The 22,204-nt window shown below is 44.8% G+C and overlaps 1 long non-coding RNA gene across 1 annotated transcript; it reads left to right on the top strand.

Annotated features, from left to right (window-relative positions):
- Positions 1 to 11,883: 11,883 nt before the first annotated feature.
- Positions 11,884 to 14,573, top strand: LOC149874229 (uncharacterized). The gene is made up of 3 exons (XR_016439909.1): positions 11,884 to 11,984; positions 13,171 to 13,242; positions 13,323 to 14,573. It is a non-coding gene; the product is annotated as an uncharacterized LOC149874229 (long non-coding RNA).
- The last annotated feature ends 7,631 nt before the right edge of the window (positions 14,574 to 22,204 follow it).

Below are 22,204 nucleotides of genomic sequence, written 5' to 3'. Positions count from 1 at the left end.
TTAAATTCTTTCTTAATAATATCAGCCCTGTCCATTGAGGAGAACTAAGCAAATACACTTCTTCCTCCATTCAGGAAATTTTTTTTGAATTTTGTAATAGGGCATTTGGGGTGACCTCTCCCTCCCCCATGCCTACTTCCTCTCCCTCTCTTAAAGCTTGATTTTGCTTTCATGTATGCTGATCTAAATCCTTTAAGATCTGTGTGGTCCTGGATTCATGTAGTATGAGAAACAAATTGGGGACAGCACCCCTACCCCATTGCTGTCCAAGCAGCGTACCAAAAAAAAAAATGAATGCATACCCTTGACTGTGAACAAGAGATGATAATTTCCTGTTTTTAATAGGAATCATCAGCAACAATTCACAGAGGGGTGACTTTCTTACCTTTGAAGAGCCCCAGATTTACCCATCTGAATAAATGTGAGTTATGAATCCATCTAGGGTTGGGAGAATATCAAAAGCTCCTGGCTCCTTATTTGTTGCACTTGGCTCCATTCCAGGCTACTGATTAATTCTGATGATTCAGACTCTTTGGCAATAGAGCACTGAAAATGTGAAAAAATATACAATAAAATATATAGAAAGCAACTTGAAATGTCAAGTAGAATACAGTGGAAATAATGTGGCCATCAGGGGAGATTAATGGCATTTCTACACAACATTTCTCTTTCTTCTGCAGCATCAGGTATTCATGATGGGCAAATAACACATTACTCTCATGATTAATCGTGCTCTTGGATATGATGTTTTTGTATCTGACAACCTCTGCTCTGGAAGTTCCTCCAACGGCAGTGCTTCTCTTTTACCTCCAATTATTTCCTAGGTCTTTCAATACACCTTATCACCTTCTGGTATTCTCATGGGCCTGCGGGCTGCATGACTTTTCACTTGGCTCATTGGCGGATGACTGTGACTCACTTCCTCCATACACTCCTTTGAGAAGGGATAGCCAGATCATTTTTTCTTTTCCAGAATCTGTTTTCCTCTATGATAATCTGGACAGCTGGTAGTTTATCCACTTTGATTCTGGTTTCCTGGTTCCAAAGCTGCAGTTTCAACTGACCCTTCACACTTGACCATTGTTAGTGGAACAATGCCCTTTCTTGGTCATCCCGCTATATCTGAAAACTTGAGCCATTCTTGCATCAGCTAAAAGACTAGAGAGTTTGCCATTGACTTCAGTGGGTCCAGGATGCCATCCTAGATTTGCTGTTTCAGAGGCACTAGCATTCTCCTAGGCAATGAGATGGGATAAAAAGCCATAGAAAGACAATATATGTTACACTGACAACAACAGTCATAGAATCCTAGGGCTGGAAGGGATCACAACAGGTCATCTAGTCCATTGCCCTGCTCAAGGCAGGATCATGCTGTTCAGCAAATACACTGCTTTCTCCCTTTCTCATGTTTCTGAAGCTTTGCTGTGCTGCTGCTCCCCACTTTCTTTCCTGTTTCCTATCCCCCGACAGGCATTTTGCCTTATTTTTGGCTGCCCGTTCTTTCTAATCTTGGTCTTGCAATTCTACATTGTGTTCTATTATTTTTTGTTTGTTGTATTTCTGTCTTGCTTTGAGATGTTTTGGATTTCACTTGTTCCACTTCTGCTTCTCTTTCCTCCTCTGTTTACTTGACCCTTCTGTCCTCAACAACAGTCATACTGCTCTCCTGCCCCCCCTCCCCACCAACTCTTCTTCATTCCCTTCACCCTTAGACCCATTGCTCGGCTTCTCCCAGTTATTATTGCTGGTTACATCACAAGAATATGCCACAGGCTGCTTTAATATTTCATCTCCAGAAAAATTCCAGGAGTATTGTATTGCCCTGGGAGTTACTAAGAATCTGAGAATATTCAAAGAGCATTGCTGCTGAATTGCATCCAAGACATCGAATTCTTTGTATGTCTCCTCACAGTTTTCACAGAGGTGGGACTGAACGTGATGTGTGGAGATGAATTATGAAGTTTGGATCTGGCTTCCCTCAAAAATTCTTAAAACCAAAGGGAGAAGGGCTCTGGTTCAAACCTAGCCTTAATGGTGTGTTAAGTCCCAGAGGAACAGAGGCTGCAGTGAACCCATCAATCTTATGTCTTTATTTGTCTTTGTAGCAAGCAAGGATGAGTGGGCCCACTGTTGTGACAGGTCATGTGACAGTTTATTGCTGTTTTATCTGATTTTTTGTGCCCAGGCTTTGGGACAGGTTTATCCAAATAATGAAGCACCTTGGCCTAGTAATGCATGCATCCTGAAGAAGAGGTTTGAACCAGGCCCCTCCTGGGCTGTAGGTTGACACAGAAAGAGAAGGCAAAAGGTTCCTCCCTTTAAGCAGTTTTATTGAATCTGTCCCTATGTGTTTTGTTCTGGATATTTTACAGAAGCTCAGGGAAGGTAATAAAAATATTAGCCTGAACATTTGTGAGTGTGTGAACAGGTTCTGCAAGAGCTGGGCTTTCTCTGCAGGGAACAGAAAAGGTAACATGAGGAAAGTTGAGTGTTGCTATCTAGCGTGGTGATTCATTGCATCCATTTTTGACCTGGCTGACATCTATGTTACACTTGGATACCGGAGGAAATGAGCACAACAGTCTCGCTGAAGGAACGCCTCCTGTCCAAATGAATATTAAGATAAGCACTGAATGCAAGATAAGGCAAACTGAATGCGACTCTGCTAAGCTGCCTGGAAGTTTAATTGGCTGATGAAAGGCTTTCAAAGGGAATACACAGGATGGCACCAGTTTCCCCACAGTGTCCGAGTATGGCAGACCTCCTCCTCTGCTCGGGTACAATCTAAGTTAGGCTCAGCAGTGCCAGTTTTGTTTTCAACAAAATACTGTCAATGGGTGTTCAAGAAAGCTCAAAGTGCAATTGCAGGAAGAAGGACGGAGGTGCTTATAAGCACCAAAGCTCTCCTGCCACTCTCCCTGGATCCTTTCTATCCCCTGACGACAGCAAATTCCAGTCTTGCTGTCAGGGCTCCATTCAATCTCATGCTCATTTGCATTTCATTTCTCCCCATTTTCTCATTCTGCTAGTTTCTGTCTTGCTTCTTTCTTGCTTGCTTTCTTCATGCTGCCTTCAACAATAGGATAAGTCTCTAATTCCTTGTTTTCTAGGTGTCCTCTCTTTCAACATTCAGAACAGTACTACAAATATGCTTCCTTCAGAAATCTTTCTATACAGCTTGTTCTCATTAACTTAATGAACAACAGTGGTATAACTATAGAATGACTTCTATGTAATCCTTATTATCTGCTCTGTCTTCCCTTGCCTCTATAGCAACTACATGTTATATTTCTGCTGGGTGACAACTTAGACCTACATTCTGTAGCAAAAGTCCTGGGGTTGCAAGGGCAGTAAAAATAATTTAACAGCACAGAAGGAGTAGAAACTCAAAAGGTTGACTATTTAGTTTTTAGGGAAGAATTGACATGACAGAGGCATAAAATAACAAATGATGGAAATAGGGCTGTTTATCCTCTCATACTACAAAAACAAAGGACATCCAGTGAATGTGAATTTTTGACATGTTTAAAAAATGAACCTTTGAAATTTATTGCTGCAAACCATAGAAGCATAAACCTCAGTGTAGCAGAGCAGATGTGGCAGGAGAGAAGGAAGCCTTGCTAGCATCCTTTCCCTTACCTGCATGGCAGCAGTGTTTTTTCCTGGCTGCCGCTGACACTGGGGAGCAATGACTGCTGCAGCACTGGGACCGCACTTCCAACTGGCCAGGTGGAGTCTGCTGGACTGGATAACGCAGCCTACAGGCTGGGAAATGCTGGCCAGGGAGGGAAATTTCCCCAGCTAGAGGCAGGACTTGGGGGAACCTCTGGTTCTGGGCAGGGACAATTTGCCAATTACACACTGGCAGCAGATGACTTTGCCAGCAAGGACACTACACCACAGCTGTTCAGTGGATACTGTTCCTGATCTGATGGAGGACCTGGCAGGAAACACAAGAAGGTCCAGGGACTGAGGGAAAAGGCTGAATGACAAGCAGCGAGACAAAACACACCAGAAATGGGTGAGACAGCCAGGTGGCCCACATTTTTTTGATACTTATACCTGATGGACTGTCAGGGATCTTCTGGATGAGACCCAGGGCCCTCCTCAGGTAGGGACTGTAGGCAGGCAATGACTGATAACCTGACATTTGCTGCCAGTTTGACACTCAGAGGACCCTGGACTGAGATAGCATATGGACGCTTGAGGCAGGAGTGTAGGTGCAGAAGAACTCCCAATATAGACTCCCTGAGGGTCAAGCTATCAAGCCTTTCTTCTACTAGCCAGTAGAAGCTGGCTGGATGAGCTGTGGTCTTCTCCTAACTCAGGACTGCTTCCCAACTGAATCAATTCTCCTATTTTCCATTAAAGTTGTGGTGGGTGAGAGAGTAGACAGGAGCAGACTTTCCTGCAGAAGAACATACAGCAATGCTCACCTCCTGTATGGGGCAGCACTAGGACCCACCTAACAAAGCATCTGCACCCTCCATGCGTAGACACTGTGACACTCAGGTTAGGGGGAACAAATTGTGGGGCTATCCCAAGTGCTGCCCACAAATAAAACACCTTCTCCTTTGTGGCACCAGAATAACATGCTATTTGCAGATTGTGTATGTCACGGGTTGGGGCCCCATGAGAGGCCGTGAGCTCGCTAGCGCCCCTTTGCCGTGCCAATTAGGGTGATCTAGCACCCTCTACTCGCCCGCCACGTCTTTGCTGTTGAGGTTCAGAATGGGAGGCTGCCTACTTACACCTAACGACACCTTGCTGGTATCACCTCCGTTCCAAAGTGGGGGTACTCTCACCCCAGCCTTATGGGCAAATGCGTGCCTCCAAACCTCCCCTTTAGCACGCCCCAAGCCTCGCAGCTGTTCCATGGGACATTGTCCGGTCCCCTGCCCCTCGGGTGCTCTCCCTCTGGCACCCTGGGCTCGTCACCTGCCTGGCGCCCCTGGGCCGGGCTCCTACCCACCGACCTATTACCGGTGCCCCTGGGCCTGGCACGTAGCTGCCGCCCTAGCTCCTCGCACCTGCAGCCCCTCTCGGGGCCTCTGACCGCGCTCCTCGCACCTCGCCCTCTCCGGGGCCTCGCCCCCTCTGGGGCCTGTACCGCGCTCCTCGCGCCTTGCGTTTCCCATGCTTGGGCTCAGGTGGCCGTAGCCGTGCCTGACCCCTTGACCCTTTCTTGGGTCATTTGCCCCACTGGGCAAACTGCTGCCCTCATGGGCTGGGGTCCAAACCCCGTACACTGCGCCACTCCGGCACAAACAGTTGTGCCCCACTGGCACTGTGCCCCTGCTGGGCACCGGGAACCCCCAAGCTGTTGGGGAGCCCTGCTGAGGCCTCCTCACTCCCCTACAGCCTCACCCGGTCCTCCGGTTAACCATACCTCAAGCCAAGCCCAAACAGCTGTAACAAAACCAACAAAGAGCCTACCTACTCATAATGTAAACTCCAAGCCCCTCTAGGGCTCCCAACCCTACCTCTCGTCAGGGTGTTCTCATCCCTAGCATCATCACAGCTGATCACTAAGGTAAGGCTGCAACCACCAACTCTGGCCGCTCAGCTCAGCCACAGATCTCCTGCTCCTGCAGCATCCAGAAGGGTACTGCTAGCTAGGCTTTGGCCTAGCTGTTTATAAGGGCTTGGCCCTGCCCCCTCCTGGCCACATGACCTGCCTGGTTGCCCTAGCAACCCCCATCTGTGTTGCTCCCTTCTTCAGCAGCCCTATTCCTCCTGCTAGTAGCAGGCACCCTGGTGCCCTGCTACAGTGTAGAATTTCAAATATGATCATGGGGTGCACTTCGCTTGGGTCCTCAGGGATGATGTTGGGATATGGTCTGTGGGCAGGGCTTGGTTAAGGCATAGGTTTTATGTGGAAACTGGGACCAGGCCTTTTACTAAGCAACTTCCTCTCCAAATCCTTGAGTCATCAGTTTCCCAACTCTGACAGATTGTGTACCACCAAGTTGAAAGGATACAGTTTTAAGTACCACCAGCAAATTTTTATCATATAAAGTAATGACAATAAATCTGTTAACGCTTACTACTGACAGGTTGTCTGTGTACCACTGGTGGTACCCACACCGCAGATTGAGAACTGCTGCCTTAAGCCATCTTATAATCACAACATTCTCTTTTCTGCCACTATTTTTGAGCTCCCTTTAAAAAAAATGACCATGTTACACTCATGCTATTTGTATGGTTTTATAGTTCTCTCATTCATTTCAGAAGAAAATGAATTCTCCTGAACATACATACATAAACTGTAATGTAATCCCTGGCCATACAGGACCATACTGTGAAAAGAGAGATTCAGTTCCGGTCTTCCAAGTCAAAAGCGCGGTGTGGTTGGTTTTTTATTTTTTATTTTTTTTAGTTCAATCAGCATGGGCCATGAATATTCCATGCTCCGATGGTGGGAAGTGCATTTGAATTCCTCTCAGGCTGAATCAATAAGAAAGTGGCTTCTTTGGTATTCATGATATGCTTAGCTCATTGTTTTAAGATCTCCCATGTACATCCAGCAGAGAACCCTCTGTGTTTCCTCACACAATGGCTACCCAGAGCCACTCTCATCCCTCCCACTGTGGCGATCTTCCTGCTAGCTAAGGAAGGCTATAAAGTATACCTGGGTCTATCAGTTCTACTCCCCAGATGAAACCGAAATTTAAATGAGGCCAAAAATTATAACCTCACATTTTAGCACCTCACTCACAAACTGATAATTCCACCAAGCCTTTCTTCCCTTCCTTCTGTTTCTTAAACTTCCTAAGAGTCACCCCTTTCCCAAGCCTATCCTAATGGGCAGAATGCTCATGTTCACTGCACTGCTGGCTGCTGTAGTTACTTGTGGGGTTGGACTGTCAAGGATACCGCCAGTATCTGGCTGTTCCCAAACCACCCGATAGGATTAACTTCCTACCTGAGATCTGTGCTCCTAAACTCTCAGATAAGCAGATCTGCCTTTCACGTCAAATATTCAGTGTATTATTCCGAGCTGTATTGGAAAGACTTGCAAGGTCAGGGGCAATGGAGTGTATGAGGCTAATGTGACCTTTGAGCACTTTAAATAGCTATTTTCCTTTCTATCGTGCCAAAGGAAGAACTACTGCAGGTAGTTTGGCAGGCACTAACTAGCAATTAATTGAGCAACAATTGCAACCATTGCAAGGCTCTATTGTGAGATTATTGACGACAAAGTGAATTATGCCTCTCAAGCTGTTGGGAGGCGTGATTCCTAGTGCTCAAGTCTGTCTGAGTAAAGCAGAACCAGTAATGGACAGGGACTTTTGCCACAAGAGTATGCTGTAAAAAAATAATTAAAAAACCCAACAGCATTTACAACAACAGATAGTGTGGTGTTTAAACTATGGTTGACTGCATCGACCTCAACAGGAGCAAGTGTGTTTACAACTTCTGAAAATCTGGTTTGTTCGTTCACTATACTGCTTTAGGCAAGCAAGGTTGAAATTTTGGCTTTCGGCTCTCTGTGCCTGAATTTCCATATCTTGAAATTGGTACTTAAAAGGATGCAGAAAGGCACTGGCTTTCAACTGGGGTATCATGAGACCCTTTCAGGGCTACTGCAATGTATGCATCGCTGCCACCTCCCGGGTCAGGTAGGACTGTGTTGTGTGCTTCCTGGAGAGCCATATTTGGAAATCTGCTCTTAACGCAGCCCTTCCTGGTCCAACCGTACACAGTATTTCTTGGAAACAGAGGCATGCAGGGTAGGTGGAACAATGGCACTGCTGCTGTGGGACAAGGAAAATGTTAAGAGTCCAGTAAACACTTTATTGAATAAGGAATTACTTGGTAAGCCAAAGTAGTACAACAGTGATTCTCAGTTGGGGTACCACAAATTCAAAGAAGCTATGAATGGATGCCCTAACATCTGAGAGTTAAAGGTTAAAGATTATAAAGACAGAAGGAGAAAGGAGAAGAGCTGGGAATGATTGGCTTTCTTTCTCCACTCTCATTCTGCATAGCCTCAGTGATCTTTGTTGGGTACTTGCCCCATGTATCAAGCACACTCCTTTTGGCTGCTCCCCAGTTCCTGGAGCATTCTTAGCCAGTGATGGGGAAGGAGTACCAAATAAAGATGGCAGAACAGACAGTGGTGTGTGAAGAACATGGCGATGTGCTGTGTTGCACTTCTTCACTGTTATTCATCTTTCAAATGAGTGTGAGGTTTATCCAGCTGTCCATTCCACTGGTGTGTTGGAAGCCTGTGGGAAATGGATGCACCAAAGCAGTTGATGACTACAGTTTGCTATTGTGATTCTTATGGGGAGGTCAGCAGTTCAATACTGTGAAGGAACATGGATGCTTCTTTAAACACTAAAGCAAGAGTCAGATTAACTTGTACTGGGGCCCTGGGTGAACGCAAAATTGGAGGCCCCCAATTTTGGGAGCTGGGCTGTGTGTGTGTGTGTGTGCGTGTGTGTGTGTGTGGGCGGGGGGTGGAGCTTCCCCTCCTGGTGCTGGTGGACCCTGCTGGGCTGGGGAGGGGCACACCCTACTCCCCCCTCCCCCCAGACTATGGCCAAACATACACACACACAAGCACATACGTACAGGCATGTACACAGACAGACATGTGCTCTACTCTCACTCACTCTCTGCACATGGACACACAGACACAAACATACTCTCCCTACAATGAACACATACACACATACACACACACATGCACATGCACATACGCACATGCACACACATATACTTGCACACCCAGCCACACACTCTCCCCTGCTCCAGGACCTCCCTCCTCCCCTACTCTTGATTCTATGAGGCAGCCCTCTATCCCCTTCCTGCTCCCCCTAACTCCCCACGAGCCACCCCTGGCTCTGGCTCACTCCCGCCCGGCCCCTGTTGCACTGACCTGCAGGTGCTGCTGTCCAGCTGTTTCCACGCTGTCGTGCATATACATGGGGTCAGGCTGGGAGTGCTGCACTGCACCTCTGCAGGTGGGTGGTGGCACTGGGAGGGGTGGCTATGGGGGGGCTAAGGTGAATTTTGGGGGCTATAGCCCCTGCCCAGTGCCAATGCCCACCTGCAGAGGTGCGGCGTGGCACTCCTGGCCTGGCCCTTCCCCCCCAGGCTCGGGGCTCTGTAGTACTCTTGCCCAGCCCAGCCCAGCCCAGCCCAGCCCCGCCCCAGCCTACCCACCCCCAGCCTCACTGGGGAGGGGTACCACTTCTGGCTGCAGGATAACAAATGTGAAAGCCAAGGTTTTAAACTGGGTGCCATTTTTGCCTCCCTACTGGCAATTAGGAGGGGCCCCTGGGCTCATGCCCAGCTGGCCCATGCATTAATCTGCCTATGGTTTCCTCATCATGGCACTGGAAAGGAATAATGAAAAAGGAGGGATGGGAATTCAAGGGTGTGCAGCAGTAGCATCACAATGGGCAGGTAAGCTAGGCACTGATTCAGGCAGAAGTATCAGGACCTAGTTGGGGCACCTCACTCTCGCATCCCTCATCACCCACCGCCCTCCCCCAACATCTTGCACCTTCCCAGCAACTCTGGCAGCAGGGAAAGCACAGAAGCTGTGGCAGTCTGTTGTACAGGAGGAACAGTCAGCTGTTTGCTGATGCTAGGAGACAAGTCACCTCCTTTTTTTTTGCCACCAGCATGCATATCAAGTGGCCAAAAGCACCAGTTTTTGGCAGCAAAAAAGGAGGGAAGATTCTGTGTGTTGGGTTACATTATTGGCCGATACCGTATCCAGTACAATACGGGGAAGGTTACAGTATTGCCCATATTGCAATACTGGCTAGTTATGCCTCTGGTATGGAGGATGCAGAGGAATGGTGCTTAGTAAAATTCATGCGGGTAGGAGAAATCTGCTCTTGCCCCCTGTTATTGTTTCAGTTTGAGTGTGTCTGAGGTGTTTGCATTAAGTAATAATTAGTATGGTGAGCTCTTGTAGTCTCAGCCAGCATGCTGTGGCTGTTGCTTCTCCAAACCAGGATGGAAAATGGGGATTTTCCCTTTGCTTTTAGCCAGTCAGGAGAAGGTGCATTCCTCATGGCTCTTTGATTTTATCCCTTGCTTGTACAGGGTTTTCATAAAGTCCTTGTGCACAACCTAAGTTATTAAAGTTTAAAAATGCACAAGGACTTTATGAAGACCCTGCATAAGCCAGAGCAGGCTGCTGGCAGGGTATTCTTAGCTTCTTTGCTCTGAAATTCACTACTCTCCTTGGTTCACCAGAGCCTGGATTCAGTGGTGTTTATGTACTGTCGCAAAACCCATCTATTTTCACAAGGCACAACAATACACTGTGCTTCCCTTATCTCTATTTCTGGTAGAGGCATACAGCGGCAAGTTATTCATCTTTCAAATGAGTTATAAATCCTAAATCCATGATAATCCTTGTATCTGTAGCAGAAAACCACAGAAATGACAAGCAGCTCATAACGTCAACTCATTAGGAAAAGACAATTATGAAGCAAACAGCCGTATTGGGCAGTAATGGGTGAATCTCCCATCTTAATTTGGTTTGGAAAAGTGTTCAGAATTTGTGTTATCTGATTCCCTAGCTCTCAGGCCTGCCAAATATAGCTGAATATCTTGCTAGAAATTATAGTCTGTGTTTCCAGAAAATCTTTTCTTTTGGTGGTATTGTAGTCCTTCCATTTCCAGTTCTGGGGAGATTCCAGGAAGGCAAAGAAGCATCTTAGGATGAAAATAACAATATGTTTTCCCCTGTTCTTCAGACTTTTCTGGCTGAACAAAATGGCCTGTTCCACCTAAATCTGGGTTGCAGCTGCAATTTAGCTTTTATATTCCTATTTCCCTTCCAGCTGGTTGACTTTGCCCTATTGTCCTCGTCCCTGTAAGGGAAATAACTGACTTGGGCTAGATGAGAATGCGTAAGTAGTCCTGAGGGGGAAAAAAAAGAGCCTGACACTTTAGAAATATCCTTTGTTATTTCAGAAGACCTTTCCCCATTCCCAGCCCTTGTTGTTATTGATGGCTGGGGCCTATCTAAAAAATGGACACACTTATGCTACCACATCTAGTGTATTTTGAGTGAGTTCTGAAAGAGTTTAACTCATCCATCAATTGATTATAGTGTCATTGCTACATAAGATTATTCAGCATACAGCATTTATTACTTGGGCAGTACTTGATACATTGCCTTTATTGCACAGACCTATTTAACTTTGTCTCTTTGAAATGTGAAGTATTTCCTATCTTAAAAAAAGATAGACAGATTTATGCTCAGACGATTAACAAATAATCCAGACAGCTACTATAAAAGTATTTATTTTAGCCCTTTAGAAAGTATGTAGGTGTGCTATAGTCAGCAAAAATAAGTTACCGGAGCTTTGCTAGAAGTCATGATATAGAGGATACAGAAGGGGAAAATATGAGCAGTGCTTTCCCAGCCTCTTTCCACTTATGAAATGGCATGCCTGTGTTAGTGTTGTGTGCACTATGGCCAGAGATGAATGATCTTGAGTGCCCAAAATCTTTGAGGTGCTTTTGCTTTTTCAGGGTGGGATTAGCTAACCTTTCTCTGGAAATCAGTTACCTTTAAGGAGCCTACTGATGGACGTCCCAAAACCAAGGCACATCAAGTCACTACTTACTCCTGAAGTATCTCAGATGGAGGAGACACCTCTGCCAGCCTCTGCCCCTCTCCATTCCTGATTCATCATCTGGTATGCATTTTACAGCCACTAGATGGTAGTAAAATCTCAGAGTACATAGATCAGCTCTATTCTTTCTTGTTCTCTCTGCAGGTTTCTTTCCACTTTCCCACCCGTCTCCCCCACCCCCTTTATTTTTCTTCTTTTCCTTTCATTTTAAATACCAGGGAAATCAGCTGGTTCAGGTATGTCATGCAGCTAACTGCACAGGCTTTGTGGAGGAGCAGGTCCTGAGGTTCTAAACCTAAGAGATGAGAGAGGATTATCAGTAAGGATCAGGGCTCCAGCTTCTTCTGCCAACTGGCTCCATTGTCTCAGGTCTGTACATGGGTTAAAGAGCTGAGCTGAAAGGTGGAGGAGGCAGAAGGGGTGGGCAGGAATACGTGGTCTCTGGAAAGGAGAAGTAAAGGCTGGCTTCACAAAAGAAGAGGAAACCAAAAACCTTTCAGGGAATCAATAGGCAAGACTGGAGCTGGTTAGAGTTGTGCGTGAGTGTTTCAACTATGCAGAGCCAGCTCTGTGCCTGCAGAGATGCTGCACGATGGTCCCCAAGGTGCCTGTGCTGAGGCCCTGCTGGTACAATGAGAGTGGGGTGGGCATTCTATCTGGGGACATTTGGGTTTTGGAATTTGCTTCCTGTTTTAAATCCAAATTAGCTGCAGCCTCATAGCCTTCAGATGCCACTTCTGCCATGTTGAGGTGCTTGACCATGGCTGGTCAGAGGTTACTGTAAAGGTTGGAAATTATTGGAAGAGCAAGGGCTGCTGAGCTTTTCTAAGTTGCCCAGCTTACTCTTGGTGAGCTGTACTGAATTGTCCAGATGCCCTTTCATCAGACAAGGACATACATTTTTAGACGGTCTGTTTGGCCATCTAGCCAACTTATGGAGAAGAGCCTTGTTTAAAACCCCTGTATAAATCTAAATTAATCAATTAGTTTATGGATATGTCTATATTACCTCTGCAGTGAGCCTGGGAGGGCAGCTGAGAAGAATACCAGGCTTACTTGTTCCCATTGATTGTGTACCAAAGCCTGTACATTAGCAGTGTAGCCATTTTAGTGCATCCCTGAGCCCCTGCACATCCAAAGCAGAGCAGCTCAAGGCTCACACTCAGGGCTGTACTGCATAATTTGCTGCTTTGGGCATGTGCTAAGCAGGCATGAGGGAGCAGAGTGTGCTTCCTGGCAGCACCTCAGGACAGAGGCAGTTTAGCTTTGCCTTGGGGATCAGGATTACCTGGGGAACTCAAGAATCCAATGACACTTCCTTGTGGGCTCCTCTCATCAAGGGCTCTCGGTTCAATAAAGATCAACCCAACCCCACAGGTGCCAATAATGTACTTTAGAAAGGAGGAAGCTGGAGAACTGATTAATGGAATGACTTGCATGAGTAACACTGTGAGCCTGTAGCAAAGCTGAGAATAGAAGCCAGAGCCCCTGATTCCTACTCCCCTGCTCTGTATATAAACAACTATCTGTGACAACATATAAATATACTTATTAGCATGGAGATGTCAAGCAGCTTAGAGATGGCCATTTCTGTGACAGACTGTGTGTGTCAATCAAAATCTTCATGGTAAGTTGTTAAAGAAAGAGCATTCGCATTTCATTTCTGTTGGCAATGAGAATGTTTCTTATTTTTTGTACTTGTTTCAGGAAGACAAGTATTGGCTCTTTGGACTCGCATCAAATCTGGTCAAGTGAAGATTTCTTCCCTCATCTTGTTCAGACCTCTCTTCGTTATATGGATGAAGGTGTTTGGAAGATGGTTTCCTTCTAGGCAGTACATTCGAATGACTACAGCATCAAAAAGCATTCTGAAAAGCTTGATTCTGTTTCTGGGCCTTCTGGGTGTCCCTTGACAAGGCATCCTCATTCTCTGTGCCTCTGTTTCTCCTTCTGTAATGAAATGAGCCACCTTTGTAAAGTGCCTGGAGATGGAGGGATGAAAATGCCAGCTAAGCCTGATATTGTTATTCCTCCCCTGGAAATCTTCTCTCCAAGCAGGAGATGCTGTTAAATTCATGGTAGTATTGCCTCTGTTCTCCCTGTAATGTTTATGCAGCTGCTAGGAACATTAATGAATTACAGACGGGCATCGGGAAGGGGCCAGGTTCTTTCCATGTCTGTGGCACTGGCAATGTACAGCACTTCACTGATGCAGAAACTGTCAGGATTGGTGTTTCTTCTGAACAGTCCCAGTTCAAATAGGTAAAAGTATCCCGTCGTTATTTTTTATTTGGTTACAGCCAAAAGATGTCGATCTGCTGCAGCTTGGGCTTCATAGAATGTGCTTTGCCAATGCCTTGATTGACCACAAGATGAACGTGTAGAAACAGCAGTGGCAACTGAACCAAAGCAGAGAAAGTGATAAGTAGGGAGAGGGTGGGGGGAACGGGCTGAATTGCAGCCCTGAGATCTGTATTCACAATTTCACACCACATTTAGGGACTTATTTTTATTCTTTTATATATATTATCTAAGTTTTATATCTATCTATCTATATTAGAGAAGCCAAATGAGGCACTGTACATACAGACACAGTCTCTGCACCAGAGAACTTACACCCTAGGGAGACTGAAGACAAAGGAAAGGAAGAAGTACAGGGAAGGTGATAGCAGGTGATTTGCAGAGCCAGGAATACAACCCAGCTCTCTGGAGTGCCAGCCTGGCACCATAATTCCAAACTGCACACTCTGGCTATTTTTTTAAGCTCATTAGGGACTGCATGTGGTGAGTGAGGGAACAGTTGCAGAATTTGGATGTGGGTTCTGATTCTAAACTCTGCCAAGTCCGGAGGCATCTGGAAGTTTGCTCCAGCTCGTCTCTGGAATAAATGAAAAAATTCAACCACCCATGACTGTTCAGATTCTTTCTGTTTCCCCCCTTCTCCCTCTCTTACCTCTTGCTCCTTGAAAATAGTCCCTGGTGCTGATATCAGTGCTTTCTGTGCTCAGATCTCTTTTGCTGAAGCCTGAACCTCATTTCAGCTCATCTTTGTTTATTTCCTCCACGACTGTCTTTATCACATTAGAGTGCACTTTTCCAGGAAACCACGCTCATGCAGGCTTTGAACATATCACATTTTTTTCAGCCACCTCCCAATTAATAGCTCAGCTCTATTTTCCTGGATTGTCTTTCCTAGCTTGGCTGATTATAAAGACATTTATGTGTAAATACAGGCTTTCTTCCCCCTTTATCAACCAGTTTCCTTCAGTGATGCCACAATCTACTGTTTGTGACATCACAATTCATCACCAATGAATGGATTACAGATGCTACCAGTGCTAGACTGTCTTTAAATCAGACAGCAGCAGCAGGCTGATAACAAAGAAGAAAGCTGCTCTTTAAGCCTAGACAGCTTGGTAATCACTAATGAGCCATAATGGGAAGGTAAATGCAGATAGAACACATTGCAAAGTTTGCCTTAGCAAAATGAAGGGTGTGAAGGTAAAATGACTTTGATGGGTTTAAAAAGAAATCCTTACTCCTGAAATTTCAACTACTGTTGCACAGGCACTTTCTGCCATGAAGTCTGTAAAGCTGGGGTAGAGACACAGAGGGGAAGCTATCTGTAGCACACTAGGGGAGCTCAGCACTGCAGCTTTCTGCTCTCCTGAGATAATACAAGGGTATTCCTGAGGCTGCCTGTTTTCTCAAGAATCTTCAGTCAGTCTGCCTTAAGAGAAATAAATACCCCTAGGAGAGACCAAGCTATGCCTTACATTGACTGTGTCTCATATATGGACTTAAAAACACAGAGAAAATACTAAACATAACCTAATAATAATGAATATACTTTCATTTGTTTAATTAGGGCCTGCTAATACCTGAATATCTCTATTTTTTTCTTTCTTCCCCTCTCTCTCTCCTTTTGAAGTGGTTTGTTTGGCTGCCTTTTCTTTCAGCCCTCTTGTCACATAGGTGCCTGAATGGCTGAGATAAAATGGAATAATATTTTAAGATGGGAGGGGAAGGAGGGAGAGGAAATATATGTAAATCATCCTGCTAGCTTTGTCATCCTTTGCTTAAACTCTTGAGCCTTCTCAATCAGGCAAGATAGAGCAATCCTTTCAGGCACCTGTACATTCAAACATTTCATGAGCAGAGGCGGCTGGCTAAGAGGTCCATGTTTGTGAAAAGGAGTTTGCCCTTGACCTTGGTGGAGTCAGCATTTCACCTCAGGACTTGCAAGGACAAAGCCTATGCATTTTTAGCAGGTCTGTTTACTTATGGTGTTTTAAACTCCTCCTCTTCCATAAGAAGAGAGTGACAACAACTCAGCCTAACTCACTAGCATTCAACCTTTGGGAAAGGACTGCTTTTACTGTAAGCTGTTTAAGACACAGTCTGTCTGCTTTTTGACCTTTTAGGCCTCAGTTTTTTTAAGCTTCTCTCTGCAAAAATGATGATTCGTAACCCACTTTTCAAAGTGAAACCTGAGATTTTCACGGGACTTCAGAACGTCAGGAACATAGAGCTTTAAGAAAAAGCAGTAGAAAGTGTCACACTTGTAGAACAAAAACTGTGAAGCTTTAGCAGTGCTTTGTTCCTCGCCTCCTTTGTTCTTCACCTGGGTTCAGGCTAGATAGAAAGATAAAAGATAGAGCAAGTGGCTGGGATTCAGGAGAGTTGGGTTGTATTTTCAGCTCAGGATTGCCATGTGATTTTAGGCGAGCCAGTTGAGTTGTTTTCCTGGTCTTCTCTGTAATCGTGAAGACTACACACTTGCTTTTTAAATGTAAAATGAGATTCTGCTCCAAAATGGCACTTTAAAAATAGCTCCAGCTATCATAGGACTCAGACAATATTGAGAGCTGGCAGTGCAGTACATGGTGATTCTGTACCATTGGCTAAAGGGCAAAGATCTGATTGGCATGACTTCACTCTAATACGCTCAACATTCCTTGTAACGTCCCGACTCAGGTCATCTCACCATGTCCCAGGATGCTTTGCTCCTCTCCCGCCAGTTCCCTTCACAGGGCAGGCAGGCTAGCCTTGGTGTGCACTCTGGCTCCTCTGCTCCTGGGCTGTCACAGAGCCCAGGCAGGAAAGCCTCTGCTCCGCGGACCTGTGTCCAACCAGTGTCAGTCTGGAAGTATGGGGCAAAGGGGAACAGAGCCTCCTTCCCAGCCAGAACCGCTGGAGTGGGGTGCATAGCTCTGCCCCTGCCAGCTGTTAGAGGTAGGAGGAGAAAGGGGGAAGATGTGGGGGAAAGAAAGAGCCCCCCATTCCCTCCTTCTCCCCTGCCTCTAACAGCTGGCAAGGGGTGGATCTACGGCACAGATCCCCACTAGGCCAGTCAGTGGAGGAGCAGCAAAAGCCTCCACTGCATGTACCCCACCCCACAGCGGTTCTAGCTGGGTCGGGGGGGGAGACAGGGCAGGAGCAGGGCCTTGCTTTCCCTCCCCACCCCCCTGCTGCCAATATCTTGTGGGGTGGGGGGTACTGGGAAGAGATTCTCTGATGTTCCCTGTGGCTGACAGGAGCAGGTGGGGCATGGCCTGCAGGTATGGCCTGCAAATTGACTGGCCTTTGGTAGTGTCTAGCATGCCAGGAGCCATGCATCAGCACCTTTAGTCTGCTGCTGTGGGCCAGTTGAGACATCCCTGTGGGCCCCCCCACCCAATGGCAGAACATGTGTTCTATTCCTTCCCGATCTATTTTTCACAGGTTAGAGAAGCCAACAAAAGGTTGATCTTTGAACTTTTTGATTGTCTGTACTTAGCCAAGGGGTAGACAGTTACTGAAAGTCAGAGCCTGATTCTCCTGTTATCCAGACTGGTGTAAATCACTCAGAAAGGTACTGAGGTGCGTAACTCCTGACTTCAATCAGAGCTTAGGAACCTCAGTAGGAGTTAGGTCCCTATCCATCTTTTTTATCTAGCTCTAATTTCAGTGAAGTCCAGTAAAGAACAGCAATGTAATACAGGTGTAAGAGAGAGAGGAATCAGGTCCTCACATAGAGAACCAGCTGAAATTCTCCATCACATTAAAAATAAATGAAGAATATTTAATAATGTTCTGTATTCATATGGACATAGAAGTGTTAAACAAGGAAGTTTTCAGCAAAATTTAGGGTTTAAAATCAACTCTTTATTTGGGGATGGCCTACAGGGGCATGCTCTATGGGAACATGTGAACGTGTGCTTCTTTGCTAGAGATGGTTGTAACTCAAATGTTTGCCTTATCCTGTCCAATAGGTACAGGGCTTCTTATTAAAATAGTGTGGAAGGGACAAGCACTCATAGCGAGGATATCAGAGCAGTGTCAGTTTTCCAATAGAGATGTGAAGATATTAGCAATATCTGTGGATATGAAATACATTATCTACTAGTGCCTGTTAAAACTAGCCAATTTATTTATATTCTTTATGGTTTTGATGTCTGTTCCCTCGATTTATAGTAAACATCAGATCTAAAAGTAGTTGTATGCTTGACAACAAAAGTGATAAAGCAGCTATGGAGGGCAATGAAAATTGATAGAGGGAGAGAGTGATGAAAAGCAAAACAGTCATTATGGCCAACTGATGGGGGTAGAAAGTGAGAGAGAAAGAGAGATGGGCTGTTCCTAGTAATCTGGCTACCTTTAAGCCAGCCTTGCTCAGCTGCATGTAAACATCTGCTTACTTTATTTACTGTTGTGCTTGCTGGTAATGTCATTGCAGTTGAACAAAGCATCGTAAGTGTCTAGACTCTTGCATTTTCATTCAGGAGATAGAATTTTTATTACATTTCCCAGAGAGGAGAAAAAAGAAGAGTCTCCTCAATGTATACAAAACAAAGGTAGCTGCTACAGTGAAGATTTAAACAATGATGCTGATTTCTAAATGAAGAAGTAACCTTCATTCAGGGAGAGCACACAAACAGGGACCCTGCTTGTCCAAACAGAGTAGGGGATCCAGAATTTTCAGTGCTAATGTGGCTAGTGTCCAGGGTGAGCAGGGCTATCATTTCCATACAAGAGGGATTCAGATAAATGAGGTTTCTACTGAGGTTTATAAAAGAACTCCTACAGTTGTGGAATCTTTTCTCAATCTGCATTTCCATTCAGGGCTTCCTTGGGGGTTGCACAACTCATGGAATAAAATGGGAGTAAGACTATCAAAAAAATAAGCAGTTTTTTTTTTTTAAAGGAAAGCCTAATAAACCCCCTTAGTATCAAGGGGATGAACCCCTTTTTAGTGAACAGAGCATTTTTTGAGAGAGCTAAACCCTCCTGAGCAGTATTCAGGGGATAACCATGTTGCCACCTCATGCTAATATGTAAGAATTGGCTTTGTAACAAATTGTAAACTAGGTATTTGTCATTCAGAAATTTTGTTCACTGTCACAGGGCACCAAGGTGCCTGCTCCTTTAAGATCAGAAACTGCCTAGGGAGAGGGCCTTAAGAGTCAGACAGAAGCCCCACAGGTGCAGGTTACTATGGCAGCAGGCTAACAAGGGAATTAGCCTGCACCTGCACCTGGTCAGCTGAGTGGAAGAAGGCAGAGCCCTGGACATATATAAACCCTAGGGCTAAGCCCAGGAGGGGTTAGTTCTCTGACAGCAGCCAGGGGAAGGAGCCTCCAGGGAGGAATCACCCAGAGATGCTGTGGCTGCCTGATATGCTGCACTTAGGGATAATGGGGCTCCAGGAGCTCCACAGGTAACTTGGCTGCAAGGCATTTAGTGCTGGGCAAGAATTTTGACTTGTTTAAAGGGACAGAGCACACCCTGAACTGCCTGTGTTATGTTATAGCCCAGGGCCTCATATTTTAGTTGCTGTTTATAGACCGGTGGGTTGGGATGAGGCTGTTAGGGAAGGAGGAGGCCTCATTGGGTGGGGCCCATTACAGTGTGTGGACCCCAGTGCCAGGGGGCGTGGTGACCAACAGGGTGAGCAGACCCCAGCACCTGGGGGCACAGAGACAGGGCTGCAGAGCCCAGCACCAGGGCACCTCCCTATTCATAATAATTACCAACAAGACATGGCAGGCGAGAAAGAGGGTGCCTGTTGGGAAGGTTTGTCATGGTCAAGGAGCCCTAGGAATATCACAGCCATCCCTGGGGACCCGATGCCATGACATTCACTCTCAGAGCTGTAAGCATTGTTAGTAAAACCGGAGAGGACAATGGAAGATGCCATACATTTTATTTTGAACTACTTGACGAAAGGTTGGGCATAGCCAGCTTAAAACTGCGGTGACTGGGGTTCATTCTCTGGGTGTGATATGGACTCCTGCTTGAGTCCTTGTGCAAGGTACTCAATATATTTCTACCTCAGTTGCCTGTCTCTGCCATGGGAATAACTACTCTTTCTTCTATTCTACTCCCTTTGAAGTGTAAGCTCTTTTAGGTAGAAACTCTGTCACTATGGCCAGGCCTATACTAAAAACTTCTGGCACCATGATACTGTTGGTTAGGAGGCACAATTTTGGGATGATCTGGAATTTTAATGAAATGAATATGTTGAAACTAGAAAGATCCACCCACCTCAGTATGTTTTTGGTTGAGGAGCAGGAGGGAGAGGGAAATGCTTAAAATTGCTTACCAGGCTGGGACCTAATGTCTTACCTGCCAGGTTTCAGCTGAGAGAAAGTTCTTTTTTTTTCATACCAGTCGTAATAAGTTCCTGGAAATAGGGTTTTGTAATAGAAATGCTGACACAACCTTAGCAGCACCAGCGTGCAAATGCACTGCTATAATAAAGGTTCTCCTATCAAATGAGCAGGATGGAGTGCGGTTATGAGCCAAAGAGAGAGTTGACTAGTATAGATTCTGGCCATAAAAGAACTCAAGTGTTATCAGGGTGTTTTGAACCAAGTATTTGAATTATTTTTTGGATGATTTGGCATGTTTATACCTGAACAAAATTAGTTTCTAGCCAGCTTGGACATTTAGAGTCACTTTTGAATCCATTTAAAAGCTTCATTAATATCTCCAATTACAGTCAGATGCAGTGCACTTGACCCCAGCTTGTAAGCATCACTAAGAAGCTAGGTTGAATGCCTCCCCCAACTTTTTAACGTGGATTCTGATACTGCTTCTGCATAGCAGTCACAGCAGACAAACATGCAAATATCCTTTCTGTACCCAAAAACCCAAGTCCAACTGTTTTGTTATCCCACAGAGTAAGTTTCAATGTTTTTTTCCCCTTTTGTACCATTTATGTTTATTTATAAATGTCTTTAATATTTAAATGTTATGACTAGCTTTCTGGCTTATTTAAACCATTAAATAAAATGATGGTTTCCAGTGATGATGACAATTAAGAGCACAGAATATAATGAAACTTGATAGCATCTCTACAATCTTCCTCCCTATTAACTTGCATAGTCGCACATGTGTGTCGGCATTCACAGATTAAAGAAGCAATTAATCTGAACAGGGAGAACGTGAAACTGTTACTTAAATACACCAACGGATTGCAAGCCCTGGTTCCCTACTTTTTGTAAGGTCACAAGTAGAACTGCAACCAGCTATTTAAGTCTGTGCTCTCAAATCCCATAATTCTAATCAAATTTTAAGAGCGGATACTGGTAAATTACATCCCCATGTCATAAATCCACATTCTCTGAGATTTATGCACCCAGTGTTAACTGACATGGTGATTTATATCAGCTATGATTAAAAGCTGAATGGCTTTATAGATCTTTATATAGTTTCCAAGGGATTAGATTACTAAAACAACAAAATGTCAAGGAGTATCATTTAATATTTTTGTTCATGGACAGCCCTAGTGCACTCAGAGATGAGTTTTTATAAGTAACTAGTTGTAGAACATTTGGCATAAATAATGCTAATAGCTACAGTAATTTGTGTCAATCACACTATCACAAATACAGATTTATAGAATGTGTTAACAAGAATCACATCTGGGATATAAACCTGAAACTAAAATCTACTTTAAAAAACCTTATACTATGTGCAGTGTGGGAACATAATAGACACAATATAGCTTGCTTAATTTTTTTTTTAATCGTACATGTGAGATGGTTGTATTGATGATCTACCAAATGTACTGGCACTCAGAATGAATGGAGAAAGGCAGTTTATAAATTACCCAATATCCACTTTACCCTGGTTTTCAATTTTCATTTCTCAGAACCATAAATTGCAGCTGTTCCTTAAGGTGTTTGATCTACCCTCTCAAAAAGCCAATTTCTTTTTTTAATTTCCTCTGATGAGACTCAGAAGATATTGGATAGAATATTGGGTGATGCCTTTTCTGACACTGCAATATGTGTGTCAAACACCATACATACATGCGGTTTTTTTGCTCTGCTACTTTGGAAAGCGCTCATCTCTTAAAGTATTTTTCATGGAAATGTTACTAAGTAAAGTTAGGTAATGCAGGCCTTGACTATAGCTAGGGAAAGGGAGACTTCATCTGAATAGCAACATGAGTAATCAAAGCAGGGAGAAGACTTAAAATTTTAAAAAAATATGTAGAGGAAAAAGAAATAGTAAAAAAAGATCATCATCAGCACAGATTCAAAACAGTATATTTATTGTGCTGTATGCAATGCCAACTAATAGATAACTTGCTTGTCTAA

The sequence above is a fragment of the Crocodylus siamensis genome, chromosome 1 (assembly GCF_052110815.1).
Source record: "Crocodylus siamensis isolate JL-2025a chromosome 1, ASM5211081v1, whole genome shotgun sequence".
In the NCBI taxonomy this organism is placed as follows: domain Eukaryota; kingdom Metazoa; phylum Chordata; order Crocodylia; family Crocodylidae; genus Crocodylus; species Crocodylus siamensis.
This window is presented reverse-complemented; position numbering and strand designations above follow the sequence as displayed.